The sequence below is a fragment of the Oncorhynchus gorbuscha genome, linkage group LG09 (genome assembly GCF_021184085.1).
Source record: "Oncorhynchus gorbuscha isolate QuinsamMale2020 ecotype Even-year linkage group LG09, OgorEven_v1.0, whole genome shotgun sequence".
NCBI classification, from domain to species: Eukaryota; Metazoa; Chordata; class Actinopteri; order Salmoniformes; family Salmonidae; genus Oncorhynchus; species Oncorhynchus gorbuscha.
In genome coordinates, this window is record NC_060181.1 from 73,099,732 (window position 1) to 73,116,724 (window position 16,993).

General features: G+C 45.4%; 1 pseudogene; it reads right to left on the minus strand.

Annotated features, from left to right (window-relative positions):
* Positions 1-16,993, minus strand: part of LOC124044431 — a 79,057-nt pseudogene that overhangs the window by 19,114 nt on the left and 42,950 nt on the right.

The window sequence follows — 16,993 nt, forward strand, 5'->3', positions numbered from 1 at the left end:
CACCGCCAACACAACAGATCAGACAATTCACTACCAGGAACTTCACCTCCTCCTCAGACAGACAGAAAGACAGACAGACGTATGGTAAAGTTTTGTATTCTCCGAACACCAGAACCAAATAACACCTGCCCAAGCCAGCTATTAGAATTGTTAACATTTATGTTAAGAGTCTGTCACAAGAGACTCAGCGAGTGTGAGAAAGCCCTATCTACACCGTGAGAAAAAACAGAGAACGTGTGAGGGACAGGATGACAGCCCTTCCCCCTTGTTCTCCAGGGACTGTTCATTCTTCCAGGGGGCCTGTTAACCAGATCTAGTAGTCAGAAGACAATACCAGCATCTCTGCTCAGGGCCTCCCACATCCCACAATTGCAGCGATGGAGCTAATTAAGGACCAGATTGCGCCAACCACTAGTTCCTCACCAACCATTCTATTGTGGCGAAGGAGCACCATATAATACTGAAACCCATACCTTACGTGAGGATCGCACACACACGCAGACACACAACTTGGTGGAATTGTAAAGTAAATATGCATACCATTTACATATGAATCCACTCAGTGTATATTTGAGCTGTATTAGATCCCTGTTCCATTGCTCAAGGTCTCTGTGTTACGAAGCAGCTCTATTATCAATAGCATTGTAGTGATGTTTACATCTTAAATGGGATAATACTGGAGAACATGAGAACGTACCCATGATGATGTGCATTGCAGTGGTAACAAGGTGCCATATGCCATAGACAGAACACGTCACCGTGTCGGTGGAGCCTGGAGAAAAAGACACATGATATTGTCGTCAAACAATAAGTCGTTCTCGAAGGGGAAATGTCTATACCATCCAGGTATTTCTGCTATTTGCATTCACTCATTCTCCTATCAATTATCCTATTTACCAAACATATGACTGAGCTTAATTATTGCAGAAGTAAGCCATCTGAATGTAGCAAGCTATCACCATTCGCAATGATACAAAAGACAAGAAAGCCTATGCAACCACAATGTATCCTACTATTTGTAGATGAGGTAGCTAGGGTTAATAATTAATTAACTCAACTTAATATTGTCTGGTGCCAATTAGGCTGAGTTTACCTTGCTGGCAGTGGTGGACGGGATAGAACAGGTGTCAGTGTGTTTGTACTGATTATAGACAGAGACAAACACACAGAACGGAGAGAGAGAGAGAGTGAGGGAGAGAGAGAGAGAGAGAGAGAGAGAGAGAGAGAGAGAGAGAGAGAGAGAGAGAGAGAGAGAGAGAGAGAGAGAGAGGAAGAGAGAGAGATATTTACTGTATATACGGGGAGAGAGAGAGAGACAAAGCATGAGACAAAGAGACAAAGGGGAGCGACAGAAAGAGAAAGAAAGGAGAGAAAGAGAGACAGATTTACTGTATATACAGAGAGAAAGAGAGAAAGAAAGATAGAGAATGAAAAAGTGAGCGAGAGAAAGATATGGGGAGAGAAATAGCAGAGAGATAGCAGAGAGAGAAAGAGAGAGCAGGTTGTCTCTGTCACTAGGTGAGTAGGCATTTCCTTTCAAGCTGCTATCTGCCATGTTGTTTGCTCAGATTAACAGGATATGATAACTGATGTCTGTAAAGAAGTGCATTACAGACAGATAGGACAGGCTGGGTGGGTGGGTGAGTGGCTGGGTGAGTGAGTGAGTGAGTGAGTGAGTGAGTGAGTGAGTGAGTGAGTGAGTGAGTGAGTGAGTGAGTGAGTGAGTGAGTGAGTGAGTGAGTGAGTGAGTGAGTGAGTGAGTGAGTGGCTTGAGTGGGTGGCTGGCTGGCTGGCTGGCTGGCTGGCTGGCTGGCTGGCTGGATGGGTGGGTGGTTGGTTGGTTGGGTGAGGGATTGACTTGTTCCTCCTCTCCTATGAAATACGGTAGAGGCCTGGACAGCACAGAGCACGGAATACAGGGGTGATGCTCAGACAGCTTGGCTACCGATAGATATTATATAGTGCTGACCTCTGACCTTCCAATCCACAGCTACTATTACACTGTTACTGTAACAAAGTTGTTCCCAATGATACGATTTATTTTAAGGTGATTTAGATCTTCATTGCTACAATTATTAATTCAATGTATTGATTGGACTAAGACAGTTCAAAATGTTTAGATGCTTAGGCGTAAGCATTGTAATGGCATATTATGCAAATTAACAAATAATTTGCATAGTGTGATTAATCTTTTCTTTACTCCATTGCATGGAATGCTTTTGTCCCTTATAATCCAATATATCTACAGTGCAGATAAATACCACATGAGATTTCCCTAATACTACAACTGAACTAGTGTAGATAATAATGTATTATTTTCCATCATCAGTTTTGTTTAGATCTATTGTTCCTAGACATTGTTGTGTGTGGTGCTCATATTATCTCCAGCGATTGTAATTCCATAATTCACCCTCGTTAATTTCCCCTTCCCAAAAGGCACACGCACTGCCTCATACATACAACAACATGACGGATGAAGAGAGCTAACATGCAGGAGGAGGGGAGGAAGAGAGACAGAGAAGGAAAAGAGAGAGACAGAGAGAGAGAGAGAGAGAGAGAGAGAGAGAGAGAGAGTGTGTGTGTGTGTGTGTGTGTGTGTGTGTGTGTGTGTGTGTGTGTGTGTGTGTGTGTGTGTGTGTGTGTGTGTGTGTGTGTGTGTGTGTGTGTGTGTGTGTGTGTGTGTGTGTGTGTGTGTGTGTGTGTGTGTGTGTGTGTGTGTGTGTGTGAGTGTGTGAGAGAGAGAGAGAGAGAGAGAGAGAGAGAGAGAGAGAGAGAGAGAGAGAGAGAGAGAGAGAGAGAGAGAGAGTGTGTGTGTGTGTGTGTGTGTGTGTGTGTGTGTGTGTGTGTGTGTGTGTGTGTGTGTGTGTGTGTGTGTGTGTGTGTGTGTGTGTGTGTGTGTGTGTGTGTGTGTGTGTGTGTGTGTGTGTGTGTGTGTGTGTGTGTGTGTGTGTGTGTGTGTGTGTGTGTGTGAGAGAGAGAGAGAGACCCTAAACAGAGAGTACACAGTGGCAGATTACCTAACCACTATGACTAACCCAAACTTAAGGAAAGCTTTAATTATGTACAGACTCAGGCAGATCTGTCTCTCAAAAGAAGACAGGCTATGTGCACAGTGCCCACAAAATGAGGTGGAGCTGCACTTCCTAACCTGCTGCCAAACTATATAGACACATACACCCTTTTCTAATTGAACTATTTGCACATAATATGACATTTAAAATGTCTTTATACTAATGGAACTTTTGTGAATGTAATATTTACTGTTCAATTGTCTACTTCACTTGCTTTGGCAATGTTAACATATGTTCCCATGCCAATAAAGCCCTTAAATTGAATTGAATTGAGAGAGAAAAAGAGAAAAAGAGAAAGAGAGAGAGAGAGAGAGAGGGAGAGAGAGAGAGAGAGAGAGAGAGAAAAAAAAAATGTCCTTGGAAGTGTGTGAGGCACTTCTGCAGAACAATTAACTTAATTTAGCAGACATCATGAATATTCATAATCTCATTAATGTCTCCCCGCCCCTATCCGGGCCGGCAGATGAATTGGATGCAATGACTCGCTAGTCTAGTCAAGCATGACGGAGAGAGAGAGAGAGAGAGAGAGGAGAGAGAGAGAGAGAGAGAGAGAGAGAGAGAGAGAGAGAGAGAGAGAGAGAGAGAGAGAGAGAGAGAGAGATGTAGAGAGAGAGAGAGAGAGAGAGAGAGAGAGAGAGAGAGAGAGAGAGAGAGAGAGAGAGAGAGAGAGAGAGAGAGAGAGAGAGAGAGGGAGAGGGAGAGGTAGAGAGAGGGGGGAGAGAAAGAGAGGAGAGAGAAAGAGAGAGAGAGAGACATCGAGAGAGAGAGAGAGAGAGATAGAGAGATAGAGAGAGCGGGAGATGGGAGACTTACGAGAGACTATTTCAAAGAAATTAACAGTTAAACAAGTCAAATTCATTAGAATTCCGGAGCGTCTATGCTATACATACAAAACAGCTGTATAAAATAAAATAAAATAATGTTTTCTTGTCACATACACCAAATTGGTGCAGTGTATAATAGGCTAGTATATAGAAATGATAGATTGATTAGCATGCACAACGCATTAAGTAGCCCATATTTTTAAGATACAAAAATGTATTTGTAGTCCTCTTAGTAAAAAATGAACAATTTATTATTTTATTTTTTATAAATGTAAAGTGAAATTAGTTGTTTTACAGCAGCATACCCCAACTGGCGGCCCGTGGGACGAATTTGGACCGCAAATTATTTTAAATACATTTTTTTATTTTTTTTAATAATTGCTTTCATTGTTGGACATAATATACTGTAACAACACCAGCAAATCAAATGTAATTTTGGAAATATGTTCCAAAGTATTCCGACGCATAATAGAGAGATATACAGTGGGGGGGGGGGCAAGTTCTCCCACTTAAAAAGATGAGAGAGGCCTGTCATTTTCGTCATAGGTACACTTTAAAAAAAAAATTATTTCACCTTTATTTAACCAGGTAGGCTAGTTGAGAACAGGTTCTCATTTGCAACTGCGACCTGGCCAAGATAAAGCATAGCAGTGTGAACAGACAACACAGAGTTACACATGGAGTAAACAATTAACAAGTCAATGACACAGTAGAGAAAAAAGGGGAGTCTATATACAATGTGTGCAAAAGGCATGAGGAGGTAGGCGAATAATTACAATATTGCAAATTAACACTGGAGTGATAAATGATCAGATGATCATGTACAGGTAGAGATATTCTTGTGCAAAAGAGCAGAAAAGTAAATAAATAAAAACTGTGGGGATGAGGTAGGTGAAAATGGGTGGGCTATTTACCAATAGATTATGTACAGCTGCAGCGATCGGTTAGCTGCTCAGATAGCTGATGTTTGAAGTTGGTGAGGGAGATAAAAGTCTCCAACTTCAGCGATTTTTGCAATTCGTTCCAGTCACAGGCAGCAGAGTACTGGAACGAAAGGCGGCCGAATGAGGTGTTGGCTTTAGGGATGATCAATGAGATACACCTGCTGGAGCGCGTGCTACGGATGGGTGTTGCCATCGTGACCAGTGAGCTGAGATAAGGCGGAGCTTTGCCTAGCATGGCCTTGTAGATGACCTGGAGCCAGTGGGTCTGGCGACGGATATGTAGTGAGGGCCAACCGACTAGAGCATACAAGTCGCAGTGGTGGGTAGTATAAGGTGCTTTAGTGACAAAACGGATGGCACTGTGATAAACTTCATCCAGTTTGCTGAGAAGAGTGTTGGAAGCAATTTTGTAGATGACATCGCCGAAGTCGAGGATCGGTAGGATAGTCAGTTTTACTAGGGTAAGCTTGGCAGCGTGAGTGAAGGAGGCTTTGTTGCGGAATAGAAATCCGACCCTTGATTTGATTTTCGATTGGAGATGTTTGATATGGGTCTGGAAGGAGAGTTTGCAGTCTAGCCAGACACCTAGGTACTTATAGGTGTCCACATATTCAAGGTCGGAACCATCCAGTGTGGTGATGCTAGTCGGGCAAGCGGGTGCAGGCAGCGATCGGTTGAAAAGCATGCATTTGGTTTTACTAGCGTTTAAGAGCAGTTGGAGGCCACGGAAGGAGTGTTGTATGGCATTGAAGCTCGATTGGAGGTACACTTTAACTATGACAGACAAAATGAGGAAAAAAATCCAGAAAATCACATTGTAGGATTTTTAATGAATTTATTTGCAAATTATGGTGGAAAATAAGTATTTTATGTTAGGGCTTTTTGCGGCCAATTTGCAGTGTACAAATGATTTGTAATTATGTTCTGGCCCCCTGACCATCCACTCAAGAAAATAAATCATCCCGTGGCTGAATCTAGTTGATGATCAGCCATAGTAGTACAGCCCTAATGTAGCAAATTAGGGTTAATTTCTTGACGCACCCATCCCTTTAGTGGGATCATTTTCATCAACACCCGCTGAATTGCAGAGCGCCAAATTCAAATTAGATTACTAAGAATATTTCATTTTCATGAAATCACAAGTGCAATATAGCAAAACACAGCTTAGCTTGTTGTTAATCCACCTGGCGTGTCAGATTTCAATCCAGCTTTTCGGCGAAAACATAACAAGCGTTTATGTAAGAACATCTCTTTCAGTAGACAAAATATTACAAACACTAGCAGCCATGTAGATTGGTCACAAAAGTCAGAAAAGCAATAGATTAAATCGCTTACCTTTGATGATCTTCGGATGTTTGTACTCACGAGACTCCCAGTTACATAATAAATGTTCCTTTTGTTCCATAAAGATTATTTTATATCCAAAATACCTCCATTTCTTTGGAGCGTTATGTTCAGAAATCCACAGGCTCGAGCAGTCATGACATCGCAGATGAAAATTCCAAATAGTATCCACAATGTCCACAGAAATATGTCAACCGTTTTTTATAATCAATCTTCAGGTTGTTTTTCAAATATATCATCGATAATATATCAACCGGGACTGTCGCTTTTTCAATAGGAGAGGGAGAGACAATGGCTGCCCCACTCTGTTACGCAAGCAAAACTCTGTGAACACCCATCTATCCACTGACGCAATGTTATCTTTCTCGCTCATTTTTCAAAATAAAAGCCTGAAACTATGTCTGAAGACTGTTGACACCTTGAGGAAGCCATAGGAAAAGGAATCTGGTTGATATCACTTTAAATGGAGGCAAAGCATCCAATGGAACAGAGAGCTTTCAGGAAAAACAGCACTTCCGGGTTCGATTTTCCTCAGGTTTTCACCTACAATATCAGTTCTGTTATACTCACAGACAATATTTTGACAGTTTTGGAAACTTTAGAGTGTTTTCTATCCTCATTTGACAATTATATGCATATTCTAGTTTCTGGGCCTGAGAAATAGACAGTTTCAAATGGGTATGTCCAAAAACGAAAATCCTGCCCCTACACTCAAGAAGTTAAGAGCTTTGCTCAAGGACACATCTACAGATTTTTCTCTTTGCCGGCTGAGGTATTCAAACCAGAAAACTTTCGGTTACTGGCCCAATGCTTTAACCGCTAGACTGCCGCCCTTAGCTCGATTTTTAAATCTCAAATAAATAAATTAAATGAAAAAACTGTAAGATATATAATAAATATGGATATTGTTGAGACTAAGAATATAATGGTTTACTTTGACAGTACCTTAATTCCAACTATTTTCTAAATTCAAATGGTGTCTGACACATTTTGATAAACTGTGGAGTTTATTTATTATTTCCTTCAACAAAGGAGACATGATAGCATCCCTCCTTCAGTCTCAGGAGTGTAGCTCAGTTGGTAGAGCATGGCGCTTGTAACGCCAGGGTAGTGGGTTCGATCCCCGGGACCACCTATACGTAGAATGTATGCACACATGACTGTAAGTCGCTTTGGATAAAAGCGTCTGCTAAATGGCATATATTATTATTATTATATACATAGTCATGGTACAGTGGTGCCTATCTCTCCTCTCTCTCCTGTTTGTGACAAGAAACTGTTCACAAATACTCCCGTGGGAACACCCACTAATGAAGAGAAACAGTGACCTCTGAGCGACCAATTTGCAGTGAGTGCAGAGTGGCTGCTAACAACAGCACTCCATTTTACCACCCACCACCACAGCCTAGAATGGCACATGAAGGTCAAACTGTTGGCACAAAAAGCCGGACTGGCCCACGGCAGCGTTGTTGATACCCTCGCTGCCGGCTGTGGTGTGTAGGGTCACTCATGATGCGTGAGTGTGTGTGTGTATGTGTGGCTATGGGGGTTTATTCCACAAATTATTGGAGTGATGAGCTCTCTATACTACAAGCTCTCACAGTCTCACATCAGAATTAGATGTTCATCCATGTTTCTTAAATGTCAAATTTCGAAGTTGTTGCAAACATCAAATTTCGAAGTGTTTAAAGTTGCAATATGTAACTTTTTGGGTGAACCGACCAAACTCACATAGAAATGTGAGTTATAGATCTATCATTCTCATTGAAAGCAAGTGTAAGAAGCGGTAGATCAATTTTATGTGAGCTATTTTAATCTTTTATTTTTTGCCTCTTTTACTTTCGGTTTTGTACACCAACTTCAAACAGCTGAAAATACAATATTTGGGGTTATGAAAAATATATTTCACAGCGGTTTAGATGGCACAATGATTCTCTTCACTATACTTGCTTGTTTTGTCATATAAAGTAGCTTCAGAAAGTATTCACACCCCTTGACTTTTTCCACATTTTGTGGTGTTACAGCCTGAGCCCAGAATTAATAACCCACCGTGCTACTCTGGGGAGCCCACTGAATGTAGCTCGTTCCTTACCCAGTGTGATATAGTGTTCTCTCTCCAGCCCCACACGTACTCCAGGGGTATTGCTCGTATCGCCTACGTCATATCTCTCCTTACTGGACGGGCTCGGGAGTGGGGCACGGCTATCTGGGAGGCAAGGGCTGAGTGTACTAACCAGTATCAGAACTTTAAGGAGGAGATGATACGGGTTTTTGATCGTTCTGTTTTTGGGAAAGAAGCTTCCTGGTCCCTGTCTTCCCTATGTCAAGGTAATCGATCCATAACGGATTACTCTATAGAGTTTCGCACTCTTGCTGCCTCCAGTAACTGGAACGAGCAGGCGTTGCTCGCTCGTTTTCTGGAGGGACTCCACGCTAAGGTTAAGGATGAGATTCTCTCCCGGGAGGTTCCATCCAGCGTGGATTCTTTGATTGAACTCGCTATTCGCATAGAACGACGGGTAGATCTTCGTCACCGAGCTCATGGAAGAGAGCTCGCGTTAACTGTGTCCCCCCTCTCCCCGACACTACCATCTTTCCCCACTGACTCAGGTGTTGAGCCCATGCAGCTGGGGGGTATTCGCATCTCGACTAAGGAGAGGGAACGGAGAATCACCAACCGCCTCTGTCTCTATTGCGGTTCCGCTGGTCATTTTGTCATTTCATGTCCAGTTAAAGGCCAGAGCTCATCAGTAAGTGGAGGGCTACTGATAAGCGCTACTACTCTGTCCTCTCCGTCAAGTTCCTGTACTACCTTGCCGGTCCATCTACGCTGGACCGGTTCGGCAGCTTCCTGCAGTGCATTAATAGACTCTGGGGCGGAGGACTGTTTTATGGACGAAGCCTGGGCTCGGGAACATGACATTCCTCTCAGACAGTTAGGGGAGCCCACGGCCATGTTCGCCTTGGATGGTAGTCCTCTCCCCAGTATATTATGTGAAACACTACCTTTAACCCTCACAGTATCTGGTAACCATAGTGAGACCATTTCTTTTTTGATTTTTCGTTCACCTTTTACACCTGTTGTTTTGGGTCATCCCTGGCTAGTGTGTCATAATCTTTCTTTTGATTGGTCTAGTAATTCTATCCTTTCCTGGAACGTTTCTTGTCATGTGAAATGTTTAATGTCTGCTATTCCTCCTGTTTCTTCTGCTCCCTCTTCACAGGAGGAGCCTGGTGATTTGACAGGAGTGCCGGAGGAATATCATGATCTGCGCACGGTCTTCAGTCGGTCCAGTGCCACCTCCCTTCCTCCTCACCGGTCGTATGATTGTTGTACTGATCTCCTCAAGAAGCGTTTTACATCCGCTCCTATCCTTGTTACACCTGACGTCACTAAACAGTTCATTGTCGAGGTAGACGCGTCAGAGGTGGGCGTGGGAGCCATTCTGTCCCAGCGCTCCCATACTGACGATAAGGTCCACCCTTGCGCGTATTTTTCTCATCGCCTGTCGCCGTCGGAACGTAACTATGATGTGGCTAACCGCGAACTGCTCGCCATCCGTTTAGCCCTAGGCGAATGGCGACAGTGGTTGGAGGGGGGCGACCGTTCCTTTTGTCGTTTGGACTGACCATAAGAACCTTGAGTACATCCGTTCTGCCAAACGACTTAATGCGCGTCAGGCTCGTTGGGCGCTGTATTTCGCTCATTTCGAGTTCGTTATTTCTTATCGTCCAGGCACTAAGAACACCAAGCCTGATGCTTTATCCCGTCTCTTCAGTTCTTCTGTAGCCTCTACCGACCCCGAGGGAATTCTCCCTGAGGGGCGTGTTGTCGGGTTGAATGTCTGGGGAATTGAGAGACAGGTAAAGCAAGCACTCACTCACACTCCGTCACCGCGCGCTTGTCCTAGGAACCTTCTTTTCGTTCCCGTTTCTACTCGTCTGGCCGTTCTTCAGTGGGCTCACTCTGCCCAGTTAGCTGGCCACCCCGGCATTCGGGGTACGCTTGCTTCTATTCGCCAGCGTTTTTGGTGGCCTACTCAGGAGCGTGACACGTGCCGTTTCGTGGCTGCTTGTTCGGACTGCGCGCAGACTAAGTCCGGTAACTCTCTTCCTGCTTCTGCTCCTGCCCTTGCTGTGTCTCAGTCTGTCCCCAGCCACCGCATCTCTTCTGGTCCTGTTCCTGCACTTGCTGTGTCTCAGTCTGTCCACAGCCACCGCCTCTCTCCTGTTCCTGGTCTTAGCCTTGCTGTGTCTCAGTCTGTCCCTAGTTGTTACTCTCCTGGCCTGTTTGGTCCTGATTGCTCTAACTTTTACAGTTCTCTACCCGTGTCTCATTTTTATAATAGTAATTGCACTAGATTCCCTCTTCATCGTTTCCCGTTACGGTCCTGAGGAGAGGAGTTGGGTTCTTTCTCGGGACGTGCTGGACCGTTCGTTGATCAATGATTTCCTCCGTTGGCGCCAGGGTTCCTCCTCGAGTGCGCCAGGAGGCGCTCGGTGAGTGGGGGGGTACTGTCATGTTTTGTCATATATTGTCATGTCTTGTCCCTGTGCTTTCTCTTCTATTCGTTTGCCCCTGCTGGTCTTATTAGGTTTGTTTCCCTCTCTCTCTATCCCTCTCTCTCTATCCCTCTCTCTCTCTATCGTTTCGTTCCTGCTCCCAGCTGTTCCTCATTCTCCTAACTACCTCGTTTACTCTTTCACACCTGTCCCCTATTTTGCCCTCTGATTAAGTCCCTATTTCTCTCTCTGTTTCTGCTTCTGTCCTTGTCGGATCCTTGTTTGATGTTTGCTGTTCGCTGTGTACTGGTTCCGTCCTGTCGTGTTTTTGCCTTCATCAGATGCTGCGTGTGAGCAGGTGTCTCTGTCAGCTACGGCCTACGCCTACCCGAAGCGACCTGCAGTCTGTGGCCGCTTCTCCTGTTATTCCCCTCTACAGACTAGAGGATTTCTGTTATTCCCCGTTTGGACATTTCCTGTTAAGGATTCAGGATTTGTCGTTTTCTGTTTGGACTTGAATAAACTCTGTTTCTGTTAAAGTTGCTTTTGGGTCCTCACTCACCTGCATAACAGTAATTATTCGCCTACCTCCTCATGCCTTTTGCACACATTGTATATAGACTCCCCTTTTTTCTCTACTGTGTTATTGACTTGTTAATTGTTTACTCCATGTGTAACTCTGTGTTGTCTGTTCACACTGCTATGCTTTATCTTGGCCAGGTCACAGTTGCAAATGAGAACCTGTTCTCAACTAGCCTACCTGGTTAAATAAAGGTTAAATAAAAAAATTAAATAAAATAAACAACATCCTGGTTGACTCTCTCTACCTAACCTTTACTCTCAGGGTGAAAACCCGAGGTAAGGCTGATCGAGACACCCAGACGTTCCATGAACGCCTTCCAGACTCTCGACATGAACTGGGGACCCCGATCAGACACTATATCCTCAGACACCCCGTATTGCCGGAAGACATGAGTAAACAGGGCTTCAGGAGGCTGTAGGGCGGTAAGAAGCGCGGGCAGAGGGAGGAGACGACATGACTTTGTGAAAGAGGAAGATTGGTTAAAAAATCCACTGACATGTGTGACCAAGGTCGTTGTGGAACGGGTAAGGGGTATAGCTTACCTCTGGGCAGGTGTCTTTGAGCCTTACACTGGGCACACACCGAGCAGGAGGAAACATAAACCCTCACGCCCTTAGCCAAGGTGGGCCAGCGTACCGTCCGACCGATCCCCGGATGACCAGAGGAGGGTGACGTGTGGACCCAATAGATCAACTGGTCACGGACAGCAGACGGAACGTACTAGAGGGGAGCGGTCTCTGTATGCAACGCCTGCTCAATGTCCACGTCCAGCTCCCACATGACCGGCGCTACCAGGCAAGAGGCTGGGACTATGGGAGTCTGATCCATGAGCCGCTCCTCTGTGTCATACAGCCGGGACAGTGAGTCTGCCTTCATATTCTGGGAACCTGGTCTGTAGGACAGGGTAAACACAAAACGGGTAAAGGATATGGGCCACTTTGCGTGAAGTGGATTCAGTCTCCTCGCTCCCCGGATGTACTCCAGGTTGCGGTGGTCAGTCCGGATGAGGAAAGGGTGTTTAGCCCCCTCAAGCTAATGTCTCCACGTCTTCAACGCTTTAACCACAGCCAACAGCTCCCGGTCCCCCACATCATAGTTACGCTCCGCCTGGCTGAGCATCTTCGAGAAGAAAGCACAGGGGCGGAGTTTCGGTGGCATACCCGAGCGATGTGAGAGCACGGCTCCTATCCCAAGCCTGGTGATGCATCCACCTCCACTATGAACGCCAAAGAGGGATCCGGACCAGCACGGGAGTCGAAGTAAACAGAGCTCTTAGCTGCCCAAAAGCCCTGTCCGCCTCAGCCGACCACTGCAACCGTACAGGACCCCCCTTGAGCAGTGAGGTAATGGAAGCAGCCACCTGGCCAAAACCATGGATAAATCTCCGGTAGTAATTGGCAAACCCTAAAAATGGCTGCACCTCCTTTACCGGGGTGGGAGTCGGCCAATTACGCACGGCTGCAATGCGGTCACTCTCCATCTCCACCCCTGATGTGGAAATGCGATACTCTTGGAAGGAGACAGCCTGCTGAAAGAACAGGTATTTCTCGGCCTTGACGTACAGGTCAGGCTCCAATAGTTGTCCAAGTACCCTGTGCACCAGGGACACATGCTCGGCGTGTGTAGCGGAGTATATCAGAATGTCATCGATATAAACCACTACACCCTGCCCGTGCAGGTCCCTGAAAATCTCATCGACAAAGGATTGGAAAACTGATGGAGCATTCATTAACCTGTACGGCATGACGAGGTACTCATAATGCCTGAGTTGGTACTAAGCGCTGTCTTCCACTCGTCTCCCTCCCGGATATGCACCAGGTTATACTCACTCCTGGGATCCAGTTTCTTGAAGAAGTGCGCCCCATGCATTGACTCCATCGCCGTGGCAATAAGAGGTAACGGGTAACTGTACCTCACAGTGATTTGATAGAGACCTCTATAGTCAATGCACGGGCACAGACCTCCATCCTTCTTCTTCTTCACAAAAAAATAACTTGAGGAGGCGGGAAAACTCAGGGAAACAAACATGTACAAACAGATGGTCAACAGAGGACTCTGGATGAGTGTGGTGCAGACTTACCTGGGGTGACGCCAGAGTGCCCTGCCTGTTGCCTCGACTCCCAGAGGGACCGACACGTCACCGTCTGGCAGTGTGCCATCAGCGGCCACAGATGGTGCACGTGATGGCCCCTCCTCCAGCCTCCCTACGAGCAGCCCCTCCCAACTCCTCGGGCACCGGAATGGGGGTGCAGTAAGATGGAACCGACAGAGCCCCTTCTGGAAGTCCGCGGGTGACCAGCAGGTTATCCAACCGGATGGACAAATCCACCAGTTGGTCAAAGGATATGGTGGCATCCCTGCAGGCCAGCTCACGTCGATGAGGGCCCTGTTGTTCCAGCCTGCTCCAGTGGCCAAGGTCCGGAATTCCAGGGAGAACTCCTGGGCGCTCCTTGTCCCCTGCCTCAAATGGAAGAGCCGTTCCCCAGCCGCTCTACCTTCGGGCGGATGGTCGAAGACGGCCGGGTGAACTCCTTGAAGGTCCAATGCCACGTCTCCTTCTCCCCACACGGCGTTTGCCCACTCCAAATCTCTCCCCACGAGGCATGAGATGAGGGGCGGACACTTTCTCCCTTCCTGAGGGAGCTGGGTGAACAGTGGCCAGGTAGTGGTCCAGTTGTAACAGGAATCCCTGGCACTGTGCTGCCATCCCATCATACTCCCTGGGAAGGTAGAGACCCATCCCACTGGGACTGGCTCCGGACGGGACGGGTGGAGGTAACCCCGGTTGCGTTGGTCGAGGCACTGGAGAGACTTCCTGTCTCTTCTGTTACGGGTGTGTACTGGAGACAAAGCCAGGTGCAGGAGAGCAGTATAGATAACAGGCACACTTTATATTTCAGTCCAAACGAAAGCACATAAGTACATAAACGTGACCAAAACACGGAACATAAACGAAAGTCTGGCGCGTGACAATACCCACATAACATAAAACAATTTCACACAACGACATGGAAGGGAACAGAGGACTAAATACATTCAGTGTGATTATGGAATTAAAACCAGGTGTGTATGGAACAAGACAAAACAATTGGAAATATGAAAAATTGAGCGGCAATGGCTAGAAAGCCAGTGACTTGATCGCCAAACACCGCCCGAACAAGGAGAGCCGACTTCGGCGGAAGTCGTGACACTTACCCAGAAAGACTCATAACTGTAATCGTTACCAAAGGTGCTTCTACAAAATATTGACTTGGGGTGTGAATACTTGTGACATATTTCTGTAATTAATTTTCAATACATTTGCAAAAAATGTTAAAAACATGTTTTCACTTTTTCATTATGGGGTATTGTGGGTTGATGGGTGAGGAAAAAAATATTTTATCCATTTTGAATTCAGGCTGTAACACAACAAAATGTGTAATAAGTCAAGGGGTACGACTAGTTTCTTAGGTTTTGGATAGGCTTGCAACCAAAATATCAAAAACAACTCTATATCGCTGGATTCGAACATGCAACCTTTGGAATCAGATGCTTACACCATTTATAACACCCTAGGAAAACCAAAACCCTAGTCCACGTCATCTCCCGACGTCCTCAAACATGGATAGATGACGAATACTGACTTGTATCACGGGGTGCCCTGCCTGCTCTATAACCATCATCTACTGCATGAGGCATACACCCAGCCAATGTCTGAGCCACATGCATGTTCAATGGTTGATGGAACTTTCACAATTTTAAAGTGGAATAGAATGCTGTATAATTGTGATTCCGTCTATAATACAAGGCATTTAGCTCCCAGTGCAATCAAACCAAATTGCAATTCCAAGTTGAAAATTATACACTTGCTTGAATGGCCAGTTTGTTTTCAATTGAGAAGTAAATAACTCCCTCTATGGAAATGTCATTGAATCCCTGAGCTGACAAGGTAACAATATGTCATTCTGCCCCTGAACAAGGCAGTTAACCCACTGTTCCTAGGCTGTCATTGTAAATAACAATTTGTTCTTAATTGACTTGCCTAGTTAAAAAAATATATGTTTTGAGTGGCTAAGAAATCACTTTGCTCTATTAACACAATTTCACAATGCTCAAATTTGAGAAGCCCCTGCTATGCTTCAAGAAAACATTTATAACCATATGACCTTTATGGATTGATGGTGTGTAATAGCACACAAGCTAAAACCATTCAAACCAATATGGGGTTCTATTAGCGGATGTACACTTCATAAACTACATGGTCATCTCCACACCCGGAGATAAGCTGTTCTAAATATTGGGTGAGGATTGAGAACAGCTGCAGAACAGAGAGGTCAAGCCATCCTTGCTCCTCACCTGCTGGAGTGTGTGTGTGCATGCGTGTGTGTGTACGTGTTTGTTGTTGTGTGTGTGCACTGCCACCCTTGCTCTTCACCTGCTGGTATTAGCCCTAGAGGAAGTGGTGCTTGGACAGGCGTGAACATGGAGTCTGTGTCCCTGCCTGACTCCATCTGGGCCTGCAGCAACAAACCATGGGCCATCTCGGCCACCGAGCCGTCCCCACCGAAAGCCACAACCCTGGAGAAAACACACATGTATGAGATACAGCACACACGTAAATCGGCCACGAATTGTCGACGCTGACACACACCACCCTGAAGGATAAAATACAACATTACACACACACACACACACACACACACACACACACACACACACACACACACACACACACACACACACACACACACACACACACACACACACACACACACACACACACACACACACACACACACACACACACACACACACACACACACACACACACACACACACACACACACAGAGCATGAAACAGTGAACTTCAATGCAGCTCAGGGTAAATGCCTGAGTAAGGGTTTCCTCCTCTAAGCCTACGTAACTGAGGTAAACATGACATACTGACATAGCAAGATAAATCAATCATATTAATCACCTGACTAAACAGAGAACATGTCTGTAATACAGGTCAGGGCCAGACAGACAGGTGCATACACATGCAATAATTCACACACACACAGATACAGACACACACACACACACACACACACACACACACACACACACACACACACACACACACACACACACACACACACACACACACACACACACACACACACACACACACACACACACACACACACACACACACACACACACACACACACACACACACACACACACACACACTCTCTCTCTCTCTCTCTACATTCATCACTATTACAGCGCTGGTTGACCTAGCCCTGTCGAATCCATTTCAATTCATTGAAATGATAATTCCCATTAAATGTATTGAATAGTCAGATTATGTCATGGATGCAGCATTTTCCAGGAATTTGGTCAAATCTGTAAGCCTGGGCCTATTTAGCTCCTATAAGCACATTACTAATACATCAGTACATCAGTACACTGATGAAAGCTTATTACAGTAAATTTCAGAAATGCTTTTGAACAAGACCTTATATTACCATTCCTAAAAAGATTTGTTTAGCCTCCAATCCATGGCTAGTTGTAATTAAAGGGTGATTATATTGGGTAAAATTGTATTAGAGTATTTTATTGGCCCCTCCCTGTCACGCCCTGGTCGTAATATATTGTGTTTGTCTTCATTTATTTGGTTAGGCCAGGGTGTGACATGGTTTTATTGTGGTGTGTTTTGTCTTGGGGTTTTGTGGGGTGTTTGGATGTGTGGCTTAGTGG